Raw genomic sequence first — 10,000 nt, 5'->3', positions numbered from 1 at the left:
CTGCCCTGCTCTACTCACCCTGTTACGGTCCTCAGGGGTGCAGACTTACTTGACCGCAACAGTCACTTCTGATACAGGATCACAATCTTGTGAAAGCCAAGTGGATCGTTTGTAATAAAGCAACAACAACAAGAAAGCCCAAAAAACAACATTAAAAACACTGAATGAAACAAGCAAGCATTAGAAGAAATGAGTCTAAAAACAAACAAGTTGGCGGCGATCATAATAACCAAAAGCAAAGAAGACAAATAGCAACAACAAAAGAAAGAAAAAATTAACTGCAATGGAAGAAATGACACACCTCGAGACAAGGTCAAAGGCAAAGGAATGAAAGTGGGCCTTTGAATGGATTCAATAATGGTGGTGGACCTAACAGGGAGAAGATTCTGCCTTCTGCGGCCAGGGGAATTAGCTCAAATGGTAGAGCGCTCGCTTAGCATAAGAAGGAGCCCAATCTTTGAGCCCCCCCTCGCAAGCGAAAAAGACGCGAAAACGCAAGTGTGCCGACAAGTTTCCCCTGCAACAATATTCGGGCAATATTCCTGTGTGGTATGGATGAGTTTTAGTTACATGTGAAACACGTCACCCTCGGCGGGCTGGATTCGAACCCGCGGTCTGCGCGACTGAGTCGAAGTCCCGTTCTGAATCAAATGATTCGCGAATTGCGAAACTTGATCCGGTTGGAGCGATTCGAAACAGTGAATCATCACGTTGACACTTTACGTCGTATTAAAAACACGCCCCATCCCACCTTGTTTTTATTTTAATTTTATTTTTTACAAATCTCGCCCTAGACATAACATTATATTGATTGATATTTATTAATTTGTGTATGTTATTTTTAAAAGGCATATTACATGTTTATGTTTATGGTTAAATACGCGATCCGATTGGAGCAAATCGACACGTTGACAGTTTCCGTCGTATTAAAACACGCCCCCATCCCCACCTGCTTTTTCCACAAATCGCGCCCTAGACATACCAATATGTTGATTGATATATATATATTTTTTTGAAAATAATTTTTGGGTAAATATGTATAAACATATATGTATATGATATATGTTTATGGTTAAATAAAACGAATTAAAATGTTTCAGTAGTTGATTTTATGTTTTATGTTAATTATGTTTATAATATTTTTTAAAAGGCATATTACATGTTTATGTTAAAATTAATGAATAAAATGTTTTCTCAAAGATTATTATTTTTTTGTATATGTGGGACATGATTTGATGGATATCATTTATCAGATTTAATTTATCTGATCAAAAGACACTTTAAATGTTCAAATGTAAAATGTTTAATTTACATGAACATAATATACATACACATAATATATACAGAAAAGATATAATTTATTGAGGAGGATACAGTATTGAGGGGTATACAGGACAATATGAAAAAGTGGGCCCATGTAATATATTCAAAATATATACAAAAAAGACATATTTATTATATTTATTGAGGGGTATACATGACAATATGAAGGAGTGGGCCCATGTAATAAAAACAAAATATATACAGGAACGATATTATTTATTGAGGAACATACCAGACAATATGAAAGAGAGGGCCCATGTAATATAAACAAAATATATACATTAAAAGATATTTATTAAGGAAGATTCCGGAAAATGGGAAAGAGTGGGCCCATGTAAAATACAAAATATATACAGAAAATACATTATTCATTGAGGAGGATACCGAACAATGTGAAAGAGTGGGCCCATGTAATATATACAAAATAGATACAGAAAACATTATTTTTTTGAGGAGAATACAGTATTGAGGATGATACTGAACAGTATAAAAGAGTGGGCACATGTAAACAAAATATATACAGAAAAGATTGTCTTTATTGAGGAGGTTTATGTAGCTGGCGCTGTTCTGCCAACCATTCATCGAAAGATTTGCCATTTGAGGCACTCGGGCAAAATGTGGCATTGCCATACCGACTATGGCCAAACTCTTTCGTTTTGGGCTGCCCACATTTGCTGCATTTGTTAAAAGTAACCCCTCGCACATACTTTCTCTTGTGTACTCCACTTTCCTCCTCCAGGGCCCGTCGACGCCTGTTCCTCTGGGTGTAACGGGACACAGGAGCATCAGACGCAGGAGCAGGTGGAGCTGGGCCTGCACTCAATGTTGAAGGACCAGAAGAGGGGATCACCACTGACACAGTCATGTCCGGGTTAAGGACTAGTGTGCCTAACAATGACCCAGGTGCTGAAATGGGCTGCACTACTTCTGATGCTGTGGGGGCAGGTGCAATGGGGCACTGTGTGGTGGTGGTAGCAGCGGGCCGTCGACCTGGTCGCAGGATCGGAGCCTGTCCTTCCCGATTTGGCGGAAGGATAAATGGATGTTTTGGCCCTGATGTCGATGGTGCTTCATCCAATTTTTCCCTTGGCAGAGGAAGCTGCGCATCGGCCACAGCAATTGGGTCAGGTGAAGTCAGTCCCTGAGCGAGGACACTCATTTCCTGATTCTTCTGCCGCCGCTGAAACCTGACAATAAATTACTTGTATTATAAATATGTTTTAAGAAGTATTCATTTAATTTGAAGCATATAATGTGCCTTGCTTACCACTGAATGAGTGTCTTCTGGTTTAGCTCAAACAGCTGGATCATGGTTTCATCCATCAGCCTTGGACTGTTAAGCACCAGCTCTCGGATGTGGTGGTAATCGGTGAGGATTTTAGACCACCTGGGGGTGCAAACTCCAGCCTTCTTGGTCGGCGACTTGTGTAAAGCGCACAGCTTTGTACAAATTGCCTCAACCAAGCGACTGGTGTTGGGCCACTGTGCTGGACCCCCAGGATGTCCAATCAGACACCGTTTAACACTCTCCACACCCGGTGTGACTCCGGTCCGCTTCGGTGCTTTAAAGCGCCCATGTGTCAGCTGAGGCTGATGTCGAGGCTGATAGTTGACCCGCTGTTTGTCAGAGTCAGGGAGAGCTGTCCACAGCTGGATGACCTCTGTCACCTGCAGGTCAGTGAGGTAAGGAGCCTCACGAAATCCCACCAGGTAACCAGCCAGTTCCTGGACCTTGTCCCACCCAGCGATGCCATCGGGTCCAATGACTGCTCCCTAGTAAATGCAGATTTATGGTAATATAAGTGGAATAAAATGATATTGAAATTAAATAAAGCCCTTAAAGTGTCTTACCTGAGCCTCGTCGGAGAGACTGCCTTCAGTGTCGGACGGCTGTGACAGCACTGAAGGGGCAGGGGCAAGATGCTGTCCTTCTCCGCCAGATGATGCGGACGGCTCAGCCGGTGATGCCGGGGACTGAGGCAGAGGCAAAGATGAGGGGCTGTTTTTAAGATCACGGCAGGGGTCATCCTCATACAGCACTGGAACTGTGATGTCCTCCGTGATCTCTTCGTCAAACCCCTCATCTTGCAGGTCCTGGTCATCAACTGCCTCCACCAGCCTGTCTTCCTCCTCTGGGTTCTGGAGCACTGGAGTCAGTGTTTTGCCAGTCTGGCTGTAAAGGTACTCCATTCCCAGCAATTCACCTACAAGAATAAAATGGGAAAAAAGAAAGTGTTCTTAACATTTTGTCTAATACATTAAAGGCTAAATAGATAAAATAGTACAATACATAAATGTGATCTCCCTGTTCATCCATGAATTTTTATGTTTTGCAAAAATAATTCAAATGATCTATAAAAAAAAAACATGAATGAATGAATTCTTGCCTGTATATGCTCCAGGAGGGCGATAGCGCTCATCCCAGGGCTTCCCGAAGACAGCTTGGCTAAGCCGGTCCACAGCCTCCCTCATGGCACAGCCATATGTCCGGATGGAGGATGCTCCTTTTATGGCGTCTTCCATCCGGTCATCATTCCAACGCATCAAGCCCTCAAGGAGATACGCTTGAAAATGCGCATCACTGGCACTGGTTCCTAAAAATTAAATAAACAAAAAAGTTTTGTACTTCACATGAGGTGCTATGAGGTAACTGGTTACATGTAATAGAGTTACATAATTACAATACAATTACACAACACATGCATGTATATATTTAAGAAAAATATATGTATATATATTAAATATATTTATATATAATATAAATTATATAATAAATATATACATGTAATTATTTTCAAATGTGTGTCTTTATTTATACATAATAAACACATATATTACACATATATTATATAAACAACTTTTGAATGTGAGTAATCGCAATTTAAATTACATTAAAAATTATAGCTACTAGTGACTTGTCAGGCAATACAGCTTTGTTAATGCTTATGACATCAGAAAAGAACTGTAGTATTACTGTAGAGTGTGACATTTATTCATGTGACATTACTTTAAAGTAATGGAAGCAGTTATAGTGCTTATATTTTTGACAAAAAAAATTGTAATCCGTATGTATGTAATACCTGGAATAAAACGGTTTAGGTGGAGGTGGAAAGACTCCAAGGAGGTAGAGCCACGGGCACACCTGTAGCAGCACAGCTCCACACCGCCCTTCTTCAGTGTCCCCTTCTTCATGTACAGCGGAAAGTTCTCTGGGTCTTGGATACACGGAACGTGCTTCCGCTGTTCCTTCCATATCTGCTGGATCCGTTCGTGATTCAGCAGAGGAACTCCCAGAGTGTCCTTCCCGTCCGCACTGTCGAACAGATCAATCAGTGACCCGATCAATCTGGTGGTCTCCTCCACCCCCCTGGTCCTCCTCCGGCAGTGCAGTGCCAACTCTCTCCGGGTAATGCGAGCACTGACCGCCCTTTCTGAGATGTGGCCAGTCTTCTTTGCCGCCAGCTCACCCTCCTTTGCACTGCGAAGTGCAGCCACATCCTCTGGATCCCACTGAAAGATGCACGTGGACAGACGGGCCATGAAGATCCCATAGAGTGGATGAGCCTCTGTCGTGACACCTGCAGCAAATCGCCGCATGAAATGCCAGATGTCGAGGCGCACTTCAAGCTCGACCCACTCCGAGAACATCATCTTCACCTGACACTGGCCATGCTGACTGCAGCAATCTCTGTCCACGTACATCACTTTTGGGGCTGCCTCTCCTGCGTCCCGGTAGCGCTTCATCAGGCCAGCTGCCATGTGGTCCAGTCCATGTCCCTCGGCGGCTGTAAGCACAGAGACGAGGACTTGGCCGTGTTCATTCCCCACATTTGTACACCAGGCAGCTGTACCTGAAGCAGCACCTGCGAGTTTCTTTGTGACCTATTGGGAAAAATAAAAGGGTGACAAAACTGTATTCATTGTGAATGCACATATATCCATATCTGGCAAATTTCTGGATATAAACAGGACTGTGATACCTTTTTAGTGGAGTCCATCTTGAGAACAGAGCCAAAGACGGATGTTATTTTGGCTTTGACCTCATGCAGTCGCCACAGAACATCTCTGGCGTACACGGCTAAGAGCCACTTAGGCTTAGGCAGGGCAGGTAAAAGGGGAGGCTCAGCAAATACAGGAGGCTGCACAAGGGAGGACCTTGTGAACGGTTCGCAGGCAGTCAGGTACTGCAGAACACGCTGTGTCCATGCCTCACTGTGCTGTTCCGTCAGCTTCTTGTACAGCTGAGTCACACTGTTGCCCAGTGTCCTCTCCCTCATCATCCTCAGCACCCGGTTGTCACATGAGTATCTAAGGAAACAACAATATAATCATGCAAATGCTTTGGTTGTAGAAAAAAACACACAAGATAAAAGTGCCTAATAATGAATGATTGTCATTATGAATTACCTGTATGTCAGCAAAGCTGGAAACTGACTGCGGTGGCCCATATCCAGCTGCCCTAAGATGTCCTCGGACCAGGCAGGATACTTCTTTTTGCAGCCTTTGCACTCCAGATACTCAGTGGCAAGGTCATACCACCCGTCGATGTCCAAAACCTTGCGCACGGTGCGGTAAAGTCCTGCTGCTGTTAGCCTGTGCCTACCACAGTCTGGGCGAACACAGACAAGAGGAAATAACCACATCTTCAGCGGCATCCACAAGAAAAGGGGCCGACAGAAGAAGAGGTCTGGTGAGGCGGGTGGCTGACTGTTAATTAAAGGGGGCTGAGGAGGATACCACCAAAGCTTCAGCTGGGACACTAGTTCTGGCTTGCCGGTTCGTGGGTTGGCCTTAAATAGTGTGTTCCGGATCCACTCATGCTGGAAAGGTGGAAGATGATCTTTCCAGTGGCCTGGGAGCTCAGCTGGTGGCTGATGATGTGGAGGATCTGGTGTTTTTGCTGTTTCCGCCAATGGAGACGGACCGGCACAGGACTCTGAGTAAACAGTAACAAAAACAATATAAGTATGACCGTTGGATTTGATAGTACTACGCCAGAAAAGCAGCCCACAAGCAGCCTACGAAGCAGTAATTTTGGAGGAGTGTTAATAATCGTTTTGAATATATTAAGGCATAACAGTGAAGAAAATAGTACTAGTGTTAAGAAGCAAAGAACACAGCGTACACTTTATTGATGTAAGAAAAATGGAATTAGTACAGTTCTTTGAGAATGAGAATCTGTTGTGATTAAATAAGGAAAATGAGGTGTGATGAATTCAGTAATGATGCCCACAGACATGAAGCATGCACACATATACAATAAGGAAAAACTGTTCTTCTCATCATAAGAACAATGACTCTCCACCATCCTGTCTGCTCAGGGGGAGCTAAAGAGTGAGTGAGAGAGAATAGCAAGCAGTGTGAGAAAGTTATCTAGTGATTGTTTAACAACGGATAAGTTTAGAAACGCAAATAAATACACTGACACCTTTGGACATCCTTAACCTTTTGAAGAAATCCCACTTGAGGCATGATGTGACATAATTCTGTATTGTAAACAAAAATATTAAAAAAATTTGATTTTTATTTTTAATGCTTCCCATTGTATTTTCACAAAACATTCTTATAACATTTGTATTTGTGTCATATGCCACACCTGTATTCAGCTGTGCTTCACATTGTGATGCAGCAAATACCAGCTCCTCATCATCATCTTCAGCAGTGGAAACGGAAGTGCCTGGAGCACAAATGTTACAACTATTACTGTGACCAATACACAGAGACAAGTGTATGTAAGGTGGTGCTTACGTACCTGTAGCGAAAAGCTGTCTTCGGGCCAAAGTTTCTGCTGCTGGAGAAGGTAAAGTAGACTGCACTAATGGATCTGGAAACAGCAAGTGGACAGGTTTGCCATAACAATAAATGAATACGTGTACAATTTCTGTAGGGAAAACGTAATATTCACACTCCTACTCACAGTGTTTAACTGGTGACACGAGTTTTTTCGCCAGCTGTGAAGGAGACAAATGTTTGCCATGCGCCAACAGCGCTTTCACAGTGGCGGTCCGCTGTACACCAGTTCGGATGGCTGCAGGTGGAGGTGCAGAGGTACTGGAGGCTGCGGCTGGAGGTACAGAGGCACTGGAGGTTGCAGGTGGACGTGCAGGACGTACACTGGTGCCCACAGCAGAAGCCTGCCTTTTCAGGACATATGTCTTGAAAATGGCCATGTTGGTGTTTGGCCTGGCATCGGCCTTAACCAGGTACCTGATGAGGGCTTGGGCCTCCTTGCTTTGGTCCTCATAAACTTCCTTCATGGACCGGCCCTGGAAGTCACCAAACTCCACCATCAAGCAGCCCTGGTCTCCAGATGCTCGGGCTTCTGCTTGCATTTCCTGCTTCCTCTCATACTTCTCCACTTCTTCAGCCATCTCTCTGATATGAGAAGTGTACTGTAGGAAGAGCTGTTTATTTTCGGACAGGGGGGTTGTCTGCGCTGTCTCCTTGGAAATGCTGAGCACCAAATACACTGCGTACCCCAGAGAGTTTTCCAGGAGCCATCTAAATCTCTGGCCCTGGTACTTCCCAAACTGAAGTTTGCAGTGAGCCAGTACTAAAAACTGGTCACTGGGGTCTCCACCGTTTGTGCTGACAAAAGAACGGGCCTCTGCCAGCACCTGCTCCTTGGGTTTGGCCCTTCCCGACTCCATATTTTAAAGGCGCTTCGCCTCCTCCGATGGCGCCATGAGGAGCCGGCACGATGTTGCCGATTGGCGGCGAAAAAAGGGGTAAGCATACATTTTCTGTAATGAAGATCAGAAAGAGACTATTACCTCTAGCAAACTGAAAGATACCTATATGTTAAGTGTGTAATGATAATTTACCAAGCTACATGTAAACCATATTACTGTGGTAATAAACATGGACAGGAATCTGATATATGTACAAATATATGTAAAGTCAAATATGAAGTCTGAAATTTCCTTCTAGTAATAATTCTAGGCTCGGAGGAGGTCACTAGTATTATTACCAAATATAAGTAATATATATATAAGCAGAGCTGGGTAGTAACTGATTACATGTTATTTCATCTGAATTACATAACCAGAATCCAAAAATTAAGTACCTGTATTTAGATTAAAAAATATATATATTTTAAAATATTCCGAATCAGACTAAAGTTACTTTTTTTTATGCATTATATGATTTTATTTTAATTTAAATTTAATTTTTTTTTACACAATGACATTAAATTATTCCTAACTGATATATACTTCCTAATTCCTCTTTTTGATCTTTTAAATTTCTTTTCTAAAACAGCCTACTGCTTATATTCATAAAAAAAAGTCTTCCAGTTTTGTGGACACTCACACAAAGACCAGTCACTAGTCAGGTGGAGATACAGCATTTGACCACTGATTTACAAAAATCATTTCAGGTTTGCATAAAGTGTTTCAACATTGCATCAACTACTGATAAACACATTCATTTTTATTTGAAAGATCACACTGTAGATATTTTTAACCACCTTCAACAAAGGCTTTTGTCTTTCAAACACATTATCATGCACACATTTTAACTAATATATTTAATTAACATACTTAAATTGAATATTTTAATAATTATCACATTTTCATGTTCATTGGTCCTCTGATGAGGTTATGGTCACAAGACATGCAGGTAAACAAAAAGAATATATATCATTTTTGTGCATTTTTAATTGATTTTAAAATGATTTACTTTAATTTATTATTTTTATGGTTTAATTAATTAGTAGTTTTTTATTTAACTCCCTGCAGTTATTTCACAAACATGTGTTAAATGCACTTAGTGTTGTTAATAACAACAAATACAATCTATTTTCTTATTCTTTTTTTCAAGATTACCCTGTTTAAATCAATGTGATAAACAAGTTAGGTCAAAAGTAATCTAAAAGTAACGTAAAAGTAGTCTGACTAACTTATATTACCTAAAATGTGTAATGTAACTGTTAATGGTTTAAATAACTAACTACAATTTGTCTTGTAACTTGGAATTAGTAACGAATTAACTTACAGTCATTACAGTTACAGTAAGTAAGTTACCCAGCTCTCTGTCTCTCTACATATATAAGTAAATAAATATTTTAATATTAGTATTCTTTTCTTCGCACACAATACACACATAGTAATGTAGGCTAATTAGGACTGTCGATGATTTTAACCTATCTGATCAGTAGCGACATGTTTTGTTCTGTATTTATCATTTAAAAAGTTACAGGTTCGCAAATACTTCAGAAAACGTGTGCTATACATGCATTGGCACGTTCTATTTTCCAAAAATACACACTATTTATGAACAAATAACGATATTAAATTATATTTAAAAATGAAGTACACCTTAGCCTTACCTATTGCAAAGATCGATGACAATAATAAACGGTCGCAGCGATTGGTCAAAAGTGAGCCACGGGAGAGTAACGCGATTGGTCAAAAGTGAGCCACGGGAGAGAAACGCGATTGATCAAAAGTAAGCCCCAGAGAGAAACGCGATTGGTCAAAAGTAAGCCCAGGAGAGAAACGTGATTGGTCAAAAGTAAGCCCAGGAGAGAAACGTGATTGGTCAAAAGTAAGCCCAGGAGAGAAACGTGATTGGTCAAAAGTAAGCCCAGGAAAGAAACGCGATTGGCTCATGTGGGCTTACTTTGGGCTTACTTTGGCTCAATCGGTGGGATGCAGTAGGCGCAAGCGAGAGGTAG

This window comes from Garra rufa, unplaced genomic scaffold (assembly GCF_049309525.1).
Source record: "Garra rufa unplaced genomic scaffold, GarRuf1.0 hap1_unplaced_001, whole genome shotgun sequence".
NCBI classification, from domain to species: domain Eukaryota; kingdom Metazoa; phylum Chordata; class Actinopteri; order Cypriniformes; family Cyprinidae; genus Garra; species Garra rufa.
This window is presented reverse-complemented; position numbering follows the sequence as displayed.